This window comes from Neovison vison, chromosome 8 (assembly GCF_020171115.1).
Source record: "Neovison vison isolate M4711 chromosome 8, ASM_NN_V1, whole genome shotgun sequence".
In the NCBI taxonomy this organism is placed as follows: domain Eukaryota; kingdom Metazoa; phylum Chordata; class Mammalia; order Carnivora; family Mustelidae; genus Neogale; species Neogale vison.
The window spans coordinates 81,633,129-81,656,059 of record NC_058098.1 but is presented as its reverse complement, the minus strand read 5'-3'; the positions used below and the strand labels follow the sequence as shown (position 1 = coordinate 81,656,059).

General features: G+C 36.5%; 1 pseudogene; it reads right to left on the bottom strand.

Moving 5' to 3' along the window:
• Positions 1-3,323: 3,323 nt before the first annotated feature.
• LOC122915434 lies at positions 3,324-22,670 on the bottom strand (annotated as a pseudogene).
• Positions 22,671-22,931: the final 261 nt, after the last annotated feature.

Genomic DNA, 22,931 nt, shown 5'->3' with positions numbered 1-22,931 from the left:
TATTTCTTATATATGAATAGTCTTACAAAAATGCATGTGGTGCTTCACAAATATGTAGTTTCAGGCCTCAAATTCAGGAGTTACAAACAAAGGAGCCCATCACATTGTGGACTCTTCTTGCCAGTTCTTTGATCAAGGGTGAGTTTTTGATTCTAGCAGCCGTGCAAACTGCTTTGTAGCTACCTTTTTTTTTGAAGACATGCAGTCAGGGACTGGTGCGTTGGCTAGTTGGGATAATAAATAAAATACACTGATAGATATGTTTATTTGGACATGTAATTTTGTTTCTCTATAACTGTATTTTTCTCTTAATGACACACACGCTGATTCCTAGTCATCAGCCCCAGGCACCAGTAAAATCAGATTAAAAGCATTAGTAATGTAGTTAATTCCATTTATAATATGCCTACACCAGAGATGAGAACATTAAAAGAAGGAAAATCTATAAACTGGAATTAAAGAATTTTTTTTGGAACTCCTTGTAAGGAACCTTTGAAAGAAAGGCATAAGGTTTTACACAAACACTCTCAAGGAGCCTTTTAAGTCATGTTTTGCAAGGTAATATTTGCAATGCCAATTAAAGTTTGCCTTGGTCACTTGAGTCTTCATATTTTACACTTCAGGTTGATTCAGATGGCTTCGTATTAAGGGATGAGTGTCCTTTAGCGATGCTCCACCAGTTGTAATATTGCCTTCTGTAACCTTGCCTAATAATCGCTATCAGCTAATCAATTTTTCCTTTTTATTCAAATTCTATTATCCACTCCCTTTTGACCTCTAGTTCTTGGGACAGCCCATGCATTATTTTTTTTTTCTGAAATCCTCAGCATATTACATGCAGCATAACAGGATAAAAGCCCTAGCATTAAACCCAATCAATAGCTCCCACAGGTAGACATCTATTTCATCCGCTTCTTTAATGTGCTGTCCATTGTACATGAAGATGTCACTATCGACCCACAGTCCATTTGGTATTTGGTGTGGGTTCTGGACTCTGTGCGGTATCAGTATGTGTATTTGGGTCAAGTCATTCTTGTTCCTTCCCAAGGTCCTTCTTCAGATCCACTACCCCATTTGACAGGCAGGTAAGCTGTGGCCATAGAATGACATAAAACAACCCAGCTTGGAGTCAAAGCTAATTGCCATTCCACTTGCCTTTTCGTAGCCACAAAGCTATTAAAGCAAATTGTACATTTTGACTTTAACTTATTTTCTTGTCTTGTATTTCGAGGTAATTAGCTAATATCAACAATAAAAGCTCTTAAAAGAAGAAAATACTACTTCATTTATTTTTCATTAGTTTAATTTTTAAAATAAAATTAGAAAAGCAAACATGGATGCATAAAACATGTTTGTTATTAAAAAATTCCAAGTATATAGAAGTGTATAAAGTGAAATCTCCTGGCTGCTCCCTTCAGGCCAATCCTCTATGCCAGAGGTTTCCGAAAGCATATACAAATACAGACAAATGTACGTAGGTGTATATATAAATTACATATTTCCAAATATACTTTATTATAAAAATTAATACAATGCATAATGTTTGATGATTTTGTTATTTAATACTTCCTAAGGATTTTTTTTTACTTAACATTACGTAAGAGCTACCTTGTTAATTTAATAGTTGCATAATGTTTCATAAATGGATTAATTACAGTTTATTCAACCATACCCTTACTGAAGGAAATTTAAATTGTTTCTGATTTTTTTACTATTACACACAAAGCTACCACAAAATAGTGTGTAATAGTTATCTACTTCTGCAGAACAAATTACACTAAAACGTAGAGACCTCAATCAATGACAAACCCTTATTACCTCATAGTTTCTTTTGGTCAGAAATCTAGGAGATTCTTCGCTGGTTGGTTCTGATTTGGGGTCCCTCACTCAAGTGAAGTCAAGATATTGGCAGTCATCCGAGGTCTGGGTGGGGCCTGGAGGATTTAAGGTGGCTGAGTCACATGGTGGGCAGGGTGGTGCTGGTTGTTATTAGGAGACCACGGTTCTCTCCAACACGGGGTACTTGAGTGTCCTCTTAGCATGACAGCCAGTTGCCCCAAGATGAGCAATCCAGGAGAGCAAAAGGCAACAGAAGTTACCCCTTCTGTCACCTAATCTGGGTAGCTACCTGTTATCACCACTTCCATATTGCTTATGGCTTTATACATGCTTTAATACATACAATTTGATGACTTTGGACATATTTTACTATCACCACAATCAAGTGTTCACTTTAGCACCACTTATCCCAACACCACAGTAAAGGTAATAAAAATATCCATCACCTCTATATGTTTCCTTGTGTCCCCTCCCCTTTTGTATGGTAAGAACACTTCCTTCACATGAAATCTCCCCTCTTAACAAAAATGTAAGTTCATGGTACTGTATTGTTTGCTGTGGGCACTATGTTGTGCAGGCAATCTTGAGAACTTACTTATCCTGCATAATTGAAACTTTACTTTTTATTTTTTCACTTAAATTCAATAGCCAACATATAGTACATATTAGTTTTTGATGTAGTGTTCAGTGGTTCATTCGTTATGTATAACTCCCAGTGCTCATCACATCATATGTCCTCCTTAGTGCCCATCACCCAGTTACCCCATCCCTCCACCCACCTCCTTTCCCCAACCCTCAGTTTGGTTCCCAGAGTCCAGAGTCTCTCATGGTTTGTCTCCATCTCTGATTTCTTCCCATTAAGGTTTCCTTCCTTTCCTCTATGATCCTCTGTGCTATTTCTTATATTCTGCATATGAGGGAAACTGTATGATAATTGTCTCTTGCTGAATGACTTATTTCACTTAGCCTAATACTCTCCAGTTCCATCCATGTTGATGTAAATGGTGGGTGTTCATCCTTTCTGATGGCTGAATAATATTCCATTGTCTTCTTTTTTTTTTTTAAACAAAATTCTCTTGAAAATTTTATTAACATTTAATAACAATAAATCAGTCAGCATTTTCCAGTCTTCATGAAGTTTTTGTCTTAAAGATGAAATTTACTTCAAATGTCTTCATGTAAACCAATCTGACATGAATGAGCTTTTTTAATGAACTTCTCAAACACATCTTTTTTATATATTCATCTTTTTTTTCGGGATAACAATGGCAATACTATGATAGTATTAATATTTCTTTTTAATTCAAATGAACTGTTCTCAAGGTTACTAACAAATCTTCATTTTTGTTACTCTGCTAAGGCAAGATAGAAACATGATACTTTAAAATTATTTTCAATTTCCTGAGAACCTACTTTATAGTAAAAAATTATTTGGTACTAAGTGTCTTTTATGCTCAAATTCTGAAAGTAATCTTTAATTTCAACCGAGCATGGTACCCCAAGATTTAAAAAAAATTTAATGATATTTACATAATAAATACAATTTTAATCACTCAGTTCTTCTTCATCACTGAAATACATGCTTTTCTTTATCATTGGGCATCTTTTTTTTTTCCAATTTATTTATTTTCAGAAAAACAGTATTCATTATTTTTTCACCACACCCAGTGCTCCATGCAAGCTATCATTGGGCATCTTGAATCATCTGATGTTGAGGGACCCCTGAACCGGGTTTCCATTTTTTTTGTTCTTTAGTTTTGGCTTGCTGGAAAGCTATGGCCTGCCTAAGACTCTCAAGAGCAGGATAATCCCCTTCATCTTTACTTTCTTCTACTTCTTCAATTTCTTCTTCTGGTGCAGGAATTTTCTTTCTTTCTTTCTTTCTTTCTTTCTTTCTTTCTTTCTTTCTTTTTTTTCTTCTTCTCTTTCTTCTTTGGAGGTTCCCGTTTTCCAATATTTTTAGGGCAGGCAGAACTTAAGTGTCCACTTGCCCCACATTCATAACACTTAGATTTCTCAAAGTAGTTTTGTCTTCGAATGAACTCAGCTGTTCTTCCACTGTTGATAGCAATGCTTGCTTTTATCACTCTACCAAATAACTGTTTTTTATTGCTCTGGTACAGTTTTGTGCAGAGTATCCAAAAATAAAATCAATGCAACCCCTTTACTCTTCCTGGTATCTTTATCTTTCATTATAGTACCCTTTACAATTTGCCATACTTGGAAAATATCCGGTATGAGTCATTGTTGGTCAGGGAAGAGGGCAAGTTGGGTACATACACTGTGCTTTTACTTGGGGCCAATATACCACTCAATTTCTTCAGGTAGGGTGGACCTGGGAGACTAGAGCATGAGCTCACAACTCAGCTGGGGCTCAACCTGGACTCTTCATCATCCCCCACTTGGGTCTTGGGTCCTGGGAGGGATCAGGCACCTGAGACTAGAAGGCAGTGACAGCCCAAACTTCTTTATCCATTCATCTGTTGAAGGACTATTTGGCTCCTTTCTACAGTTTGGCTATTGTGGACATTGCTGCTGTGAACATTGGGGTATAGGTGCCCCTTCTCTTTACTACATATGTATCTTTGAGGTAAAAGCTAGTAGTGCAATTGCTGGATTGTGGGGTATCTCTATTTTTAACTTGTTGAGGAACCTTCTTACTGTTTTTCAGAGTGGCTGTACCAGCTTGCATTCCCACCAATAGTGTAAGAGGGTTCCCCTTTCTCTACATCCTTGCGAACATTTGTTGTTTCCTGTCTTGTTAATTTTAGCCATTCTAACTGGAGTAAGGTGGTATCTCATTGTGGTTTATACCCATTGAATACCTCCCCATTTTCTGTCCCTGGACCATGACAGCCATCATTCTGTTCTCTGCTTCCATGAATCTGAGTATTTTGGCTACATCATATAAGTGGAATCTTACAATATTTGTAACTGTTTTTTTTTTCCACTTAGCATAATGTCTTCCAGGTTCATCCATTTGTTGGAAAGAGTAGGATTTTCTTCTTTTTAAAAGCTGAATAATATTCTATTGTAGGTTTATTCCAAGGTACCTTATATTTTTGGTGCAATTATAAATGGGATCGATTCCTTGATTTCTCTGTCTGATGCTTCATTATTGGAAGTATAGAAATGTGACAGACTTGTTCATTGATTTTGTATCCTGCAAGCTTACTGAATTCATGTATCAGTTCTAGCAATTTTTTAAAAGGTATTATTTATTTATTTCAGAGAGAGAGATGACAAGTAGGCAGAGAGGCAGGAAGAGAGAGAGGGGGAAGCAGGTTCCCTGCTGAGCAGAGAGCCCGATGTGGGGCTCTATCCCAGGAACCTGAGACCATGGCCTGAGCCGAAGGCAGAGGTTTAACCCACTGAGCCATCCAGGTGCCCCAGTTCTAGCAGTTTTTTCTGGAGTCTTTCAGGTATTCTATATAGAATATCATCCCCCTGCAAATAGTGGAAATTTGACTTCTTCCTCAACAATTTCATGCCTTTTATTTATTTTTTGTTTTGTTTTCTGATTGCTGAGCCTAGGACTTCCAGTATTACATTAAATAACAGTGGTGAGAGTAGACATCCCCGTCTTGTTCCTGAACATAGAGGAAGAACTCAGTTTTTCCCCATTGAGGAGGATTGTTAGCTGTGGGTTTTAGTGATGGCCTTTATGATGAGGTATGTTCCCTCTATCTTTACTTTGTTAATGGTTTTAATCAAGAATGGATGTCATGCTTTGTCAAATGCTTTTTCTGCATCTACTGAGAAGATCATATAGTTCTTACCCTTTCTTTTATTAATGTAGTATATCATGTTGATTGATTTGCATCTATTGAACCATCTTTGCAACCCAGGAATAAATCCCACTTGATCATGGTGAATGATTCTTTTAATGTGCTATTGGATTCAATTTGCTAATATTATTGAGAATTTTTGCATCCATATTCATCAGGAATATTGTCTTATAGTTCCCTTTTTTAGTGGGTTCTTTGTCTGATTTTGGGGTCAGGATAATGCTGGCCTCATAGAATGAGAATGAGTTGTCTTTCCATTCCTATTTCTCGGAATAGTTTGAGAAAAATAGATACTAATTCTTCTTTAAATGTTTTGTAGAATTCCCCTGTGAAGCCATTTTTGTTTATTGGGAGGTTTTTGATTATTGATTAAATTTCTTTGCTGTTTATCAGTCTGTTCAAGTTTTCTATTTCTTCCTGTTTCAGTTTTGGTAGTTTGTATGTTTCTAGGAATTTATCCATTTCTTCCAGAATGCCCTATTTGTTGGCATATAATTTTTTGTAGTAATCTGTTATAGTTGTTTGTATATCTGTGGTGTTACTTGTGACTTCTCCTCTTCTCATTAGTGATTTTATTTGGGTCCTTTCTTTTCTTGATAAGTCTAGCTAGAGGGTTATCAATTTTATTAATTTTTTTTGAAGAAGCATCTCCTGGTTTCATTAATAAGTTGTTTTTCTTTTTTTTTTTTTTAAGGATTTTGTATATTTGAGAGAGAGAATACAACGGGAGGGAGGAGAGGCAGAGGGAGCAGGATGCAGGACTTGATCCCAGGCCCTTGAGATCATGACCTGAGCCAAAGGCAGATTCTTTACCAACTGCGCCACCCAGGCACCCCTCATTGATCCTGTTCTACTGGGGTTTTGTTTGTTTGTTTCTGTATCATTTATTTTTCCTCCAAGCTTTACTATTTCCCTTCTGCTGGATTTAGGCTTCATCTGTTCTTTTTCTAGCTCTCCTTTGGGTATAAGATTATGTTGTGTGTCTGAGATTTTTCTTGCTTCTTGAGGTAGGGCTGTATTGTTATGTACTTCTCTCTTAACCGCTTTTCTGCATCCCAAAGGTTTTGGGCCATCTTGTTTTTTTATTTGTTTCTGTGTATTTTTAAATTTCTTCTTTAGTTTTCTAGTTGACCCAATCATTCTATAGTAGGGTGTTCTTTAGCCTTCATGTATTTGTGGTCTTTCCAAATTTTTTCTTGTGATTGACTTCAGGTTTCATAGTGCTATGATTGGAAAATACACACGACATGATCTCAATCCTTTTGTACCTGTTGAGATCTGATTTGTGATATGGTAGGTGATCTATTTTAGAAAATGTCCCATGTGCACTTGAATAAAATGTGTATTCTGCTACTTTAGAATGCAATGTTCTGCATATATCTGTTAAGTCCATCTTGTCCAGTGTGTCATTACAAAGAGGTAAAAGTTCTATACTCAAAAAACTATAAAACTCTTGTGAAAGAATTGAAGATGACACAAAGAAATGGAAAAACATTCCTTGTTCGTAGGTTGAAAGAACAAATATTAAAATGTCTGTACTACTGAAACCAATCTACTCATCTAATGCAAGCCCTATCAAAATACAGTACTAAAACAAACAATCCTAAAATTTGTATGGAACCACAGAACATCCCAAACAGCCAAAGCAATCTTGAAAAAGAAAACCAAAACTGGAGGCATCACAAATCCAGACCTCAAGTTATATTGCAAAGCTGTAGAGATCAAGACAGTATGATACTGGCACAAAAACAAACACATAGATCAATGGAATAGAATAGAAAACCCAGAAATGGACCCATAACTACATGGTCAACTAATCTCCAACGAAGCAAGAAAGAATATCCAGTGGGATAAAAATAGTCTCTCCAACAAATAATGTTGAGAAAACTGGATAACTACATACAAAAGAATGAAACTGGTCCACTTTCTTACACCATACACAAAAACAAATTCCAAATGGATGAAAGGCCTAAGTGTGAGATAGGAAACTATCAAATTCCTAGAGGAAAACACAGGCAGTAACCTCTTTGACATTGGCCATGGCAACTTCTTACTAGATACATCTTCAGGGTGAGGAAACAAAAACAAAACGAACTACTGGGACTTCATCAGGATAAAAAACTTGTGCACAGAGAAGGAAACAATCAGCAAAACTAAAAGGCAACCTTCAGAATGGGAGAAGGTATTGGAAAGTGACATATCTGATAAAGGGTTGGTATCTAAAATATGTAAATAACTTATCAAATTCAACACCCAAAAGCCAAATTACCCAGTTAAAGAATGGGTAGAAGACATGAAAAGAAACTTTTCCAAAAAAGACATACAGATGGCTAACAGACCTGAAAAGATGCTCAACGTCATTCATCATCAGGAAAATACAAATCGAAACTATAATGAGGTATCACCTCTCTCACCTGTCAGAATGGCTAATATTAACAATAAAGGAAATAGCAGTATCGGCAAGGATATGGAGAAAAGGGAACACTCTCACACTTACATTTATCACAGAATTATCAAGAATAGTCAAATTATGGAAAAAGCCCAAATGTTCATATACTGATGAATGGATAAAGAAAAGGAAGTATATATACATATACCTGTATATACAGGTATATGTATAGGTATTATATATATATATATGTATAGGTATATACCATATGTGTGTATATTATGTGGGATATTATTATATGAGATATACATATATATGTAAATATTTATTATGGGATATTACTCAGGCTTACAAAAGAATTAAATCTTGCCATTTGCAACTATGTGGATGGAGTTGGGGAGTATTTTGCTAAGCAAAATAAGTCAGAGAAAGAAAAATACCATACGATTTTTCTCATATGTGGAATTTAAGAAGCAAAACAGATGAACATAGAGGGAAAAAAAGAGAGGCAAACCATAAAACAGACTCTTAACTATTGGAAACAAGCTGAGGGTTGCTGGAAGGGATGGGGGCGTGTTATATGGGTGATGGATATTAAGGAGAATACTGGTTATGATGAGCACCAGGTGTTGTATGTAAAGTGATGAATCACTAAATTCTACTCCTGAAACTAATATTACACTGTACATTAGCTAACTGGAATTTAAATAAAAACTTTAAGCTAAAAAAGACTCTATTGTATGTATAGTCCACATTTTCTAAGTTCATTCACCTGTTGATGGCACTTGAGCAATTTTCATTCTTGGCTATTGCAAATAATGCTGCAACGAATGCAAATGAGAATGCAGATATCTCCGCAAGACCCCAATTTATATTCTTTTGAATATATACACAAAAGTATAATTGCTGGATCATATGGTAGTTCTATCTGTAATTTTTTAAAGAACCTTCATACTGTTTTCCATACCAGTTTCACCATTTTATATTTCCACCAAAAGTGTACAAGGGTTCCCTTTCCTTTGCATCCTTATGAACACTTAACTAACTTTCGGTTTTTTGATAATAGCCATCCTAGCAGGTGTGAGGTGATTATCTCATGTGGTTTTGATTTGCGTTTCTCTGATGATTAGTGACGTTGAGCACCTTTTCATATATCTGCTGGCCATTTGTGTGTCTTCTATGGAAAAGTTTTTATTCTAGTTCTTCATTCATTTTTAATTGGGTTATTTGTTTTTGTTTTTTTCTTTTTGCTATTGAGGTGTAGGACTTTCTTATATATTTTAGACATTAATTCCTTTTGAGGTATGTGGTTTGTAAATAAATACTGTTTCCCATTCTGTGGGTTGTCTTTTCATTTGTTTGATTGTTTGCTCTGCAGAAGCTTTTTAGTTTGATATAGTTCCACCTGTCTGTTTTAGCTTTTATTGCCTGTGCTTGGTTGTCATATCCAAGAAATCATTGCCAAGACCAACATCAGAGAACTTTTCTTTTGTGTTTACTTCTAGGAGTTTTATAAATTCGGATCTTATGTTTAAGTCTTTAATCTATTATGAATTGATTTTTTTTTTTTTTGGTTTGGTGTAAAACAGGGGTACAGTGTCAATTTTTTTGTATATGGATATCAAGTTTCCCCAACACCATTTGTTGAAAAGACTGTTCTTCCCCATTGTGTATTTTTTTTTTGTCCTATTGTGTATTTTTGGCATCCCTATCATATAACTGTTGACCATATACTCATGGGTTTATTTCTGGCCTCTTTATTCCATTCCACTGGTCTTTATGCCAACACCATATATACTTTTCTCAGTTATTGCAGATTTGTAGTATATTTTGAAATCAGAAAGCATGATGCCTCCAGCTTCGTTCTTACTCAAGGTCAGTTTGGCTACTCTGGACCTTGTGGTTCTATATGAACTATAGGATTTTTTTTTCCTATGTTTATAAAAATATGGTTGGGATTTTGATGGGGATTGCATTGAATCTGTAGATTGCTTTAGGTTTTTATGAAAAATTTAACAATATTAAGTCTTCCAGTTTATGAATAGGAAATGTCTTTCCAGTGATTTGTGTCATCTTTAATTTCTTTCATCGGTGTTTTTGTAGTTTTCAGTGTACAAGTTTTTCACCTCCTTGGTTAAGTTTATTTCTAAGCATTTTATCCTTTTTGATGCTACTGAAAAAGAGATTGCTTTCTTACTTTCCTTTCTGGATAGTTTGTTGTCACGGTATAGAAATGCAATTGATTGTTTTAAGTTAACATTATATCCTGCGACTTTACTGAATTCATGTACTGGATCTGTTTTTTAGTGGAGTCTCTATGTTTTTCTCTAATAAGATCATGTCATCTGCAAACAGAAATAATTTTACTTCTTCCTCTTTATTTTCTATTTCTTTTTCTTGCCTAATCACCCTAGCTGACACTTTAGTACTATGTTGAATAGAAGTGGTGAGACTAGGCATCCTTGTCCCATTCTTGATCTTAGAGGAAAAGCTTTCAGCTTTCCACCATTGAGTATAAAGTTAACTGTGGGCTTATCATGGCTTAGGGAAAGGGATGATGCTGGTAAAGAAAAAATGCTCCTGTGAACTATCTTAATGCAGCTGTTCTCAGTTTTGTGCTTTTCTGGCCTATTTCAACTTTCTAACTAGATCTAGAAATCTCATGAAGGTATTGTGTCCATATATGGTTGGGGACAAGAGCTGAAAATCACTATTCTGCAATACTCCTGACATCACTCCTCCTACTACCACATATTTTTGGTTAGAAGCAAGTCACAAAGTCTGGCCAACATTCAAGGGAAGGGGAATTAGAGTTCACTTTTTAAAGGAAGAACTGTCAAAGAACTTGCAGATATGTTTCAAAACCACCACAAAAATAATGAACAAGTAAGGAAACAAATAAATAAATGAATGACACAGAGATGTATTTCAAGGATATATAACTAGAAGTGAATTGCTGCATAAATGCATATGCATATTTCAAAATTAAAAGAGATATTGCTCTTTTGTCCTCCAAAAGTACTGTTAGTACTCATATAACCTCAAAGTCCTTAAATATTGGTTATTTTCCCAAAAGCTTAAGAACACTTGACACTAGCAAATCTGTTATATATATATATATTCTATCCGATAGAGTAGAAACAATATATATTTTTAAAATTTATAATTTACCTAGTTATTAGTGAGTTTAGTGTTTTGTGCTTATTGACCATATACATTCTGTGGTGAATTTCTTTTTAACATTTTTTGCTGTTTTAAATCTATTTACTTGCACTTGAATACATGTTTAAGAGGTCTTTATTTATGATGGATAGTAATCTGTTATTTATCACGAATGTTAAAATATTTCTTCTGGGTGTGTGTTTTCCTTTAACTTTCCATTAAATTGTTATTTTGGAGTGCTTGGGTGTTGGTTAGATGTCCAACTCTTGACCTCACCTCAGGTCTTCATCTCAGGGTCATGAGTTCAAGGCCCATGCTGGGTTCCATGCTGAGCATGGAGCCTGCTTTAAAAAAAGAAAAAAGTGTTGTTCTGTGCTATGTAGAAGTTTATTATATTTTAAATCTGCCAATGTTTTTCTTATATCGGCTTTATTTTAATAAGAAACATATTTTTAAAATTGTCCAAAGATTTCTTTTCTGTAGTTCTATATAGCATGGGTTATGTCAAATTTTTTGTGTGTATGGCATAAGAGGACACTTTAGTTTTGTTTCAGATTCCTTTTAATGGTAGTTTTAAGACCATTTAGAGCCATAGAACACTTTTTTGTTTGTTTATTTGTTAGTGTATTATGTTCAATTAACCAATACTTTGTTTGGAAAAAACAAGACATAAAATGAAACTTTGCCCCTAGTAAAGCTACAGCTGTTTGGGTCAGAGCTCTCTCTCCCCATTTTCCTTATATCCCACCCTTGCTGGCTTCTAAGAGGAAGGGAGGAGGGTGAAGAGGGAGTCGTACTGAACACATTTGGAAGCAAATATAACTGGTTAAAGCAGTTGTTAATCCAGAGACTGGGAAACATTTAAAGTTGAATAAATATTATTTTGTTAGTTTATGCATTTACACCGATACATTAGTATGACTTTACATACATGAAGAGATTTATGCACATTCATGTTTTGATTTAACATTTACAAGTTTTAAATATGGCCAGTATAAAGCAACTACTTATATTTTGAAAATAAGGGAACCTAGATTATGAATCAATGAAATTCAAATTTTTTTCTAATAATAAACCATATGGCTCCAGGAGCCAGGCAATGCATTCTATGTCTTAAGAGACAATTCTTACATTCTAGATATTCACCCACTCAGTGTATAAATGAGTCATGAGCTGAGACAACAAGCATGTAGTTTCAGATGCCATGGTACGAACACTGTGCATGTATCATTCATATCCCAAATATATACACTGCAGGCACATATGGACACTCACTGAGTAAATCACAAAGCTTTCCATCCTTTAAGTCTTTCTCTTTAGCCTGTGATGGATCTCATTATTAATTAAAGAATCATTTAGCTTGCATAATTGTCTTCTGCCATACATAATTCCAACCTTTCAATGTCTTTTCAAGTTGGCTTTTTAGACTAAATGCACTCCTTTGTCTTGGTGACATCATCAACACAGTCTGTAGATGGACAGACTCAGCAGTGGGGTGAGTAATATGTAAAAAGGCCATCTCTTTGTTCCCAATCATGGAACTTAACAAGGAGGTAACTTCATTTGTAAATTTTTTTGACTTTTTAGAATTAAGGTGCACCTAAGTTCCTACACTTTGCAGTTGAGAAACTCGGGCTTTCAACTGAAAAGAATGAACCAATTTGATGTTAGGTGTCCACTGTAATATATGGGCATTTCTGGATTTTGGAGCAAATTGATAATAAGACTTCAGAATGTCCAAAGTAGGAGCAACTGGACTTTTTCAGCCAAGTATGCTTTGCTCACATCAGGCTTTTATCTTTATTTTTAATAAACTTAAAAATAAAATCTGGGCTAGCAAATAGTGGTTCTCAACGTACAGTAAGTCAGACATTAAAATTCCTGGGTGCAGTCAAGGCATTATAATAAACATGTGGGGATATACACATTTTTCTTCTGGATAAGTAACAGGAGCATCATTTGAAATGGCCCTTTTTGAGGGAGCATTGATACCATCTCTAAACTGGTATGAGAGCATCAGGGGATGTCATGGTAGAATAGATCAGTGGGTCCGTCAAACTTGCTAGCTAAAGGGATGGTGATAGGTGAGAGCATAATATTGGGAGTAAATCATTTTCCTCTCTGTAATTAGCCTCAAATAAATGTTAGAAAGTACTCTCTCACACTTCCATATCTTTCTTTCACTGAAGCCATAATTTTACCTAATGTCTTCTCAATGAAGAATGTGCTTTATGACTCCTTGGCCTATAGGAGTTTGCTACCTGCCGTGTAAAATTATACATCTCTCAAAATGCAAGGCAAGGTTCTTGTTTGTTTATTTGAATGTCTTGAGATTTGTGAGTAAGTGTGTGCTAATGCACCAAATTCTCTTTAAGAACAGTATATGTTCCCTTTGGGTATTTTTTGAACATTGCTCCGTACTGAGTGGTCTCTGGCTGAAATGTTGGAATATTCCAGCAATTTGAATTGATAACTTTTTCTGCATCATTTGTATAGTCATACTTTTTTTAAAAGATTTTATTTATTTATTTGACAGAAAGAGATCATAAGTAGGCAGAGAGGCAGGCAGGGTTGGGAGGATGGGGAAGCCGGCTCCCAGTTGAGCAGAGAGCCAAATGCGAGGCTTGATCTTAGGACCCTAGGATCATGACTGATCTGAAGGCAGAGGCTTTAACCCACTGGGCCATTCAGGCAGCCCTAGTCATACCATTTGATAGGAAATATTTTAGAGTTCTATGATCAGTATCTCAGAGGAAACCTGGAAAGATGTTCTCCATTAAAATTAAGTAAAGTTAATAAGGCAATTTTATTAACTTTTATTAAGTTTTAAATATCTAAGACATATGCATTGTTCAAAAGTCACAAGATACAAAATAACACTGAGCTAAAAGTTGTCATCTCCTCAGCCACCTATTACTCTATCTGGGCATGCATTTTGTCAGTTTCTTGACTATCATTCTGGATAAATCCCTACATAAATATTCTATACATTTCATGCATGTATTATATATTTTTTCACACAAATGTTTGCATGATATAAACACTTTTCTACAACTTAATTTTATCATGATGTATTCTGGAGGCTTTCCATATGTATGCATGTAGAAACATCTCCTTTTTTCTTTTTAACTTACTAAGAGTTTTCTACTGCACATATATATTGTAAGCTATTTTCAAAAATTACATTATTAGATAACCCTTCCTTTAATGGAAAGCTTGGGGAATTAAAAAAAAAGGATAAAATGACACCTGCTTCTAGAAGACCAGATCATATCTATTCTTCAATGATAGTGACAGAAAAAGGATTTTATTCTATTTTGCTTTGTGAATAGAATTGCTATCTTTTTCACCTACCCAAATATTTTTCTGAATATATTCACATGGTTCAAATAAAAAAGTAAATAGAAAGAAAAGTTTATCTCTAGGACAAATGGATAGCTACATGCCAAAGAATAAATTTGGACTCCCTACATCATGCCATATAGAAAAATTAACCCATTATGGATCATAGACCTAATACAAGAGCTAAAACTATAAAACCCTTAGAAGAAAATATAGAAGTGACTTTTATGATGTTGGATTAAGCAATGATATGCTATTTTATTATTAGCTATGATACCTTACCTATGATACCAAATCCACAACTTATAAAAGAGAAGACTGACAAGTGGAACTTCCTCAGAATTAAAATTTTTTTGCTTCAGAGGACACCATCAAGAAAGTGAGAAGGTAACCTACATACTGCGAGAAAATAGTTGTAAATAATGTACCTGATAAGAGACTTGTATACCGAATATATAATTGACACTTACAAGCCAATAATAGAAAGGCAACCCAATGATAAAATAGGCAAAGGATTTGAATAGTCATTTCTCCAAAGAAAATATATGAATGGCCAATAAACACATGAAAATATGCTCAACATCATTAGTCATTAGGGAAATGGCAAATCAAAACCACTACGAGACACTACTTCATATTCACCTGAATGGTTGTTAATAAAAATGACATACAGTAACAAGTATTGAGGATGGGGGGAATTTGGAACCCTCATATACTCCTGAATATACTGACTATGAAATGATGCAGCTGCTTTGGAGAATAGGAGTTCCTCAAAACATTAAACAGAGAGTTACAATATAACCCAAGTAATTCATCTGATGTCTTCTTGTATATCTTCAAAATATTTTTTTTTTTTTAGATTTTATTTAGTTATTTGACAGACAGAGATCACAAGTAGGTAGAGAGGCAGGCAGAGAGAGAGGGGGAAGTAGGCTCCCTGCTGAACATGAACAGAGAGCCTGATGCGGGGCTGGATCCCAGGACCCTGAGATCATGACCCGAGCCAAAGGCAGAGGCTTAACCCACTGAGCCACCCAGGTGCCCCAACATATTTCTTGATATTAAATAGCTCGTAATTCTTTAGTCCCTCCCTAAGGAATCTCAAGTTCCAAAATTCCCATTAAATCTCCAAGCCCTAAAAATTCTCTATACACCTGCCTTGGCATATACCTAAGAAAATTGAAAATATGTCCACAACATATTTTATACAAATGTCCTTAGTAGCATTACTTGTAATGGTTCAAAAGTGGAAACAACTCAAATGTTCATCAACTGGTGAACATATAAATGAAATCTGGTACATCCAGTGGGATTCATTGGAGTACCAGATTTATATTTGGCAATATAAAGAAATGAAGCACTAATATATACTACAACATGCATGAACTTCAAAAGCATCATATGCTGAAATGAATTATTCACAAAACACCATATATTGAAAAAAATTTTTTTAAAATATTTTATTTATTTATTTGACAGACAGAGATCATAAGTAGGCAGAGAAGAAGGCAGAGAGAGAGTTCAGGCCCCCTGCTGAGCAGAGAGCCCAATGCGGGGCTTGATCCCAGGATCCTGGGATCATGACCTGAGCTGAAAGCAGAGGCTTTAACCCACTGAGCCACCCATGTGCCCTGAAAAAAGTCTTTTTAATGATGTCCAGAATTGACAAGTCTACAGAAACAAAAAGGAAACAACCTAAGTGTGCATCAGTGGATGTGTGAATAAAGAAAATGTAGCATATTTGCATAATGGCATATTATTCATCCATTAAAAAGAGGAAATGTTAGTCTTTGTGACAACATGGCTGGAACTTGAGGGCATTATGGTAAGTGAAATAAGTCACAGAGAAAGACATATACTATATGATATCACTTACATATGGAATCTAAAACACCCAAACTCACAGAAAGAGAGTAGATTGGTTTTTGCCAGAGACTGGCAGGGGGTGTGTTGGAGGAATGGGTGAGGGTGGTCAAAGTTATAAGTAATAAGATGACTAAGGCCTGGAGATGTAACATTCAGCATAATGGCTGTAGTAAATTATACTCTACTGCATTTTTGAAAGTTGCTAACAGAGTACATCTTAAAAGTTCTCAACACAAAAACTGTAACTATGTAAGGTGATAGATGTGTTAAAAACCTTATTGTGGCAATCATTTCACAATATATACATATATCAAATCATCACATTGTACACCTTAAACTTACACAACCTTATACATCAATTATATCTCAATAAAGCTAAGAAAAAAGAGAAGTACTTGATTAACATGCAATTTTGGTTGGCAGTTGTTTTCTCTGAGCACGTTGAAGATGTTATCACACTGTGTTCTGGCTTTCCTTGTCACCGTTGAGAAGCTAGCTGTCAGTGCATCGGAAATTGAAGGTTCTAATGTTTTTTCTTGGTACTTGAGTACGTTTATGTGTTTCATGGTCTGCACTTTCATGTGTGTAGGTATTTATTTTTGTGGTTAGGATTCACTTAGCTTCATGAATCTGAGAATTGGTATTTTTTAAAAAATAACTTCTGAAAAATTCTTAAGCGCTATTCTTTTGAATATTGCCTCAGTCCCCTTCTCTCCTCCTCCTTTTGGATACTTAATTAAACGTATATTAGAACTTTGTATTCCCCTATGTTGATTCAACTTTTTAAATACTTTACATCTCTGCTTCTCTTCAGAGATATCTTCCATCCCCTAAGTTTCTCTTTATAGCTAATCAAATTTAAACCTACCCATTGAGTTATGTGTTTTTTTCTAGAAGTTCTGTTTGCTTCTTGTTCAAATACACTTTCACATTTTATAATCTTTACATTTTTAAAAATAATTTCAGTCTTTCTTTGCTTTCTTAGAATTTGATGACACAATTTGTTTTATATTTGATTTCTGATTATTTACTGAAGTCTTTATCTGATTATGTTGCCCACAATCTTAATGATTCTCACTCACAGTATCTTGTCTTGTGCATTTCGTACATATTTCTTGAAGCTTTATTTGTAGGGATTTCTGAAGGTCTATATTAAATATGGGTTCCACTAGAAAAAAAACTGTCCCATTTCTGCCACCAGCCTGGGATTTTTACCAAATTCTTCATGAACGTATGCATGAGTGCATGTGTGCATACGTGTGTGTACATGTGTTTGACACCCCATGTAGTATGAGTTTTGATTGACATAACCATGTCATAACTGGCTCATGGTTATTAATTTTAAGAGAAGATACCCTCCAGCATCCCATGCAGAGTCTACAGATATGCAGTATTATTTGTCTTCCTTTGGCAAGGATTGTGGGCTGGTGATGGCCTTGTCATTGGGATGTGTTTACTTGGGCTTTATATTACACTGGGTACATATACTTTGGAGTTGTATGCAGAAGTGCCTTATATTATATTTCGCACTTATGGTGACCCCTGGGACTTTGTCTTCCCCATATCCTTAAACATCAAAAAAACCCAACAGCAAATATACTCAGAACAGCACATGTTCTCAAGATAAAGACAGAATTGGGGCTACTTTCTTTGTTCCTCTTTTGTTCTGAGGATTACTAAGTTTTTACTAATGTTTTTACAAAAGGAATGTAGACATAAATAATTTAGTTCTTTTAGCAAAAGTCACTCACAGTAACTGGTGCTCAAGAAATACTTATTGAAGAGATGAATGAATGATTTCTCAGGTCCTCCTCTGTTAGATTGATGGTTCCTCCAAGCTGTCACAGGGAATGGAAGAGAACCAGATCCCTTTCCCAGAGAATATTTCTCTGTATCAATATCTTTTCTACAGGGCAGCACAGAACAAGAATTATGAAGGAAAAAGAAACCCTCTTTCCCATCTTGCCTTTGCTGAAAGAGAAAAAGAAAGAAAGAAGGGAATAAGGAAGAGAAAATGGAGGAGAGGAGGGAAAGCATGGAATGCTTGGTGGTGGAACTGTGAATTGTAGGCTTCTCTAGTTAGGGTTTATTCATTCATGAGGATCTTTTACATTTCTCTTTCGTATCTGGAACTATTGCCAATTCTTGTACAGATGTTCCTGCACATCTATGGCCATAAATGAATGTATTCTGACTCTCAAGGGTTTCCCAACCTCATGTTTTGATCTCATCCCGCATGCCAGTACTCCAATGGGCTGAAGGAGGAATCTAGAGGTTTACTGAAGAGAAGGTTAAACTGAAGATCGACCAGTAGAGGAAAATACTTCCTCTGAGTTCTCTAGAATCCGTTTCAGGGCCCTGCTACTTGTCTTTGAACTCTTTTTTCTCTAACTGCTCTTTTGCATTAGATCTTTCAAGAGAAATATGTTTATCCCTTCACCCTCTGGCCTGGCTGGTCTGAATCAGTGAAATCATTCCATGTCTCAGAGCCACATTAATAGAAACATGGCTGTGGATAGTCCGGTTCTTCCATAAGTCACCATGCTTTTAGAAGCACTTAATTATCTCCCAAGATGAATTATATGACATCCTGTAATGGGACCTAAATATCAGGACCTGTGACCTTTCTCAAGGTGAGCACCATCTCCTCACTCCTTCCCTCTCTTCAAGCCAGCATCTTACCCTCTCCTAAGGACTGTGGAGCACTAATGTACACACCACATACTCCCAAGGATCAGAGCTTGACTGGTTTTTCATCCATGCATGTTTCCTGCAATGAAGGAACGCCTTGCAAGAGCCCTTTTGGGCAGAAATGGCAAGATTTCTGGAGACACGAAAAGGCTCATTAATGGCTGTCATTAACAAGCAGAGCACAAGAGGTGAGTTGATGGAATATGGCCTCCTTGCTTAATGGAAGCTGGTGACTGACACTGTCCACAGGAGAAAAGAGAGTGTTAAGTAGATGTCTAGAATATGGACCGCTCCACAAACTGAGTGGTACTAAAGGCCAGTGTGCCTCCATCGTGTTTGCGGGAAGACTTTCTTGTTTGTGCGTTCTCGTGTATATGGACTACAGCATGGACTTTGCTAGCAGATACTGCCCCATTTTGCAAAAAGGACTTTCCCTGGGCCGTCGACATGGGTGGGCCCTCTCCACAATGAATCACAGCACCGGACTTCCTCCTGACATCACACTTCAATCAAAAACTTTTTGCACAAAATGTCACTTTCAAAGTTGCGGTTTGGGGAGAAAAAAAAAAGTGTCTTTATAAAAAATTCATGGCCACAATGATCTGATAATGCAGTGTTCTGATACCAGCAGATGTTTTGTCTAACATGTTCCCTGAAGCTGTACTCTGTGCCTTCATATCTTTCATTTCCAGTTGCTATCTGCTGACTGTGGGATGTCATGTACGTACCCTATAGCTATGCGCGGCAATTCGCATCTAACACCACCGCGCGTAATGAGCTTCACAAGATGCTTGTCGCAGTAACTCCGTACTTCCCTAACCATATGGAACACAACACTCTAAAGCCCATAGACACTTTTTTTTATTACAGTTCAGATCCTTAAAACATAATCTGTGTGATGTCTAGTGAATGTGCGTGAAGAGCGCTGAAAACAAAGTTAACACTTGTTCACATCATCTGTTACAAATGTCCAATTTGGGACAATAAATTTCCTCGGAACCTGTTCTTTTGCTGACTCGTTGCTTTATCTTTTTTCCTCTTTCTCTCACGTCGTTTTTTTTATGAACTATGCATATGTATTAAATGGGATTTGTTGTCCCTAGATACCAATTTGCATAAAGTACAAGCCATCATTGGTTGGAGAGAAGCAAATTACTTCTCCGGCAAGATCACACTTTTTTTTTTTTTTTTTTAATTTTAACAAACCGCAGGCAGAGGCTGTTAACAGCACTTAGCCAGATATGCAAAGTATCACTTTTCTCAAAAGCAGCTTGATCAATGAGGGGGAAGAGAAAAAAAGTGAGAGGTGATATTATTCAATTAAGTCCCCTATAAAGCTGACCTGAAACAGAAATGCCATACCTGTTCGGCCACCTGTCCACCTGCCGGTAAGATGAGCCTCTGTGTTTCCCCTTCGGTTCAGATCAGGTATTCAAGTCTTGAGGGGGAAAAAAAATCAAGAGACTAAGTTAGCAAAGAAGTGAGACCAACTCAGCAGCTTTTAAAAATAAAACTAATCTCGCAGTTTTATTCTCTGCTTTTCAGAAAACTCACCGGTTTGGATTTATTTCTTTTTCGAGTTACTCTTGCCATTCTTTTCTTTGTGGCTTGATAATCGAGCAACTCTCTGTCAACAGTTCTGCTTATAATTGCTGACTCAAAATGTCTTGTAAACTGCAAGTCGGACCCGCACCCCCCACCCAACCCCACCTCTGCCCGTCACTGAAGGCAGCTTTTCTCTAACACACGAGGGAACAAGTGTGGAACGTTTTGGATGGGCCCCCAGCATCCAGGTCCACACCAGTCCGCAGCTCACTCTTCCCACTGCTCTTGTCGTGTACACCTGTGACAACTTGGCAATTGCCTGGGTGATATCGCAGAGACTTGCAAATTCCAGCTTGTCCCTCTGCTAAGTAGAGCTGTGCTAGTTTTTGCTAAATAAGGAAACAAACAGCTCTCTCAGCCAAGAATCTCAGACGACGTATGGGGGGTGGAAGTTGGGAACCTTAGAAACAGCTGGGAATAAATGACACTCTCCAACTTTTGACAAACTTGCCATAGAAAACTTCAGGAGACTGTGGTCTGACTTAGATGCACATTTCAGTTAAGTTTCAGCTCCAAGGGCTTTGATATATGTTATAGAATAACTGAACTTTTAAGACGAGTTTAAACCATTTCAGCCAGCCTCCGTGTAAGTGTTTTACAGGTAACAAATAGATGTTCTAGTCACTGTAATCCCTAAAAATAAACTAGGAATTTTTAGTAAAGTCTGCTTCCCCTTTTAGGAAGGGGTACTCATTATTCATCGAAGAGAAACAAAGAGACTGGAATATGTTATTTACCCGCATTGTTTTGTCCGGAGGCAAGCAAAGATAGAAACAATTGAGTGAGAAGCCAACTTAGTGATAAAGGGGTGTATGCTACTACCCATGATATCTCTGGTGAAGACAAAGAAATGACCAAAATTTACCATTCAGGAATCAGAGACTTTGTGAGTGAGAGTGCATATGAGTGTGTATGTGTTTCCCCTCACCCTGGTGTTCCTAGTGCCTAGAAAACTGATACTTACGAAGTGCTCAATACCTGTTTGTTAAATGAATTAATGAATGGCCGAGTTGTGAATTAATGGACACATAACGGAAGTGGGCTGTGCACAAGAAACTATTAATATCACTAGAGTAAAAGATCAATGAAAGTCCTGTCATATACGATACCCTACTCTGAATTCCATCTTAGAGACATTTTGGAGTGCCTGGATTGTTCTAGGAAATAAACAAGCATTGCTTACAGAGTCTGGGACGTAATGGTTATGGAAATTGTATGATTTTGGAATAGAAACAAACAAAATGATTCCACTTACTAATGCAGTGAACTTCGGTAAGTTACTTAATGTCTTTGAGCTTTAGTTTCTTCTACTGTGAGATAGGAAAAAAAAAAACACCTGTGGCACAGGGATGTTTTGATGATTAAATAAGATTAATCAATATCAAATTCCTAATACATAGAAACACTCACCGACTGTTGGGTTCCTTTTTATTTCTCTGCCCCTAAGAACTTACAATCTAATTCTACTTTCTGAAATGAACACACTAACTATATCTCCTATAGAAGAAAATCTTGGAAGATTTGGAGAGGAACACAGAACTACTTCTGAGAAGAAAAATGCACAAAAGAAGGAGCTTTTTGTGCCCTGTCCTGTCTCTTGCCTGTGCACATGCTGTTCTACCTGCCTGCAACACCTTCCTTTCTTCTATTCACCTAACCAAATTGTATTCAATTATCCAATTTCTAAGCCCTCAGGGCTTAGGAAACAGGATTTCAGAGCTCATAGTGGGCTTACGCATTGTTTGTTAAACCTCAAAACATAAATATTTCTGTTTTACTGTGTTCTATCGGTTGTCTTTTGTTGTATAACAAATAACCTTAAAACACAGTATTTTGGAACAGCAGTTGTTTCTCATAGTCAGTGGGTTAGCTGGATGGTTTCCCCGCTGGGTTAGCCTAGATCCACTCACCCAATTGCATTTAGCTGGAGTGTTGGCTGGGTTGAAAACTCTAAGAACTTTGTCTGGAGCCTCTTGGTTCTTCTTCATGTGGTCTCTTCCCCTCCAGTAGGCAAGATGGATTTCCTTCTATGGCAGTAAGGTGACCATGGAAACTATATGGCCTTGTTAAGGACAAAGCTCCAGAACGTACACAAAGTCATGTCTGCCACACTTTATTGGGCAAAATAGGCCACAAGGCCAGTTCATATTCAAAGAGGTCAAGAAGGAGATTCTGCCACTGGTTGGGAGATTTGTCAATGCTACACCACAAAGAGTTGTACATACTGGAATTGGAGGTATTTGTGGCCA